Below are 706 nucleotides of genomic sequence, written 5' to 3'. Positions count from 1 at the left end.
GCGGCCTGGCTGGGGCCTCGCACGAGGGCTCGCACGGACCCTCGCACGAGGGCTCACACAGGCCCTTGCACAAGGGCTTGCACGGACCTTTGCACGAGGGCTCATGCAGGCCCTCGCGCGAGGACTAACGCCCTTTGCACGGACCCTCGCACGAGGGCTCGCACGGACTCTGCACGAGGGCTCGCGCCCTCGCACGGGCCCTCGCACGAGGGCTCACACAGGCCCTTGCACAAGGGCTTGCACGGACCTTTGCACGAGGGCTCATGCAGGCCCTCGCACGAGGACTAACGCCCTTTACACGGACCCTCGCACGAGGGCTCGCACAGACTCTGCACGAGGGCTCGCGCCCTTCCACAGGCCCTCGCACAAGGGCTCACACAGGCCCTCGCACGAGGGCTTGCACGGACCTTTGCACGAGGGCTCATGCCCTTCCACAGGCCCTTGCACGAGGGCTCGCATGGACCCTCACACGAGGGCTTGCACACCTCGCACGAGGGCTTGCACAGACCCTCGCACAAGGGCTCGCACAGGCCCTCACACAAGGGCTCACACAGGCCCTCGCACGAGGGCTCGCACTCTTCGCACGAGGGCTTGCACGGGCCCTTGCACGAGGGCTCGCACCTTGCACGAGGGTTCACACGGACCCTCTCACGAGGGCTGACAGCCTCGCACGGACCTTTGCACGAGGGCTCGTGCGCTCGCACGG

Source organism: Rhea americana, unplaced genomic scaffold, assembly GCF_003343005.1.
Source record: "Rhea americana isolate MKP2758 unplaced genomic scaffold, rheAme1 scaffold_580, whole genome shotgun sequence".
In the NCBI taxonomy this organism is placed as follows: Eukaryota; Metazoa; Chordata; class Aves; order Rheiformes; family Rheidae; genus Rhea; species Rhea americana.
Note: the sequence above shows the minus strand (reverse complement) of the source record.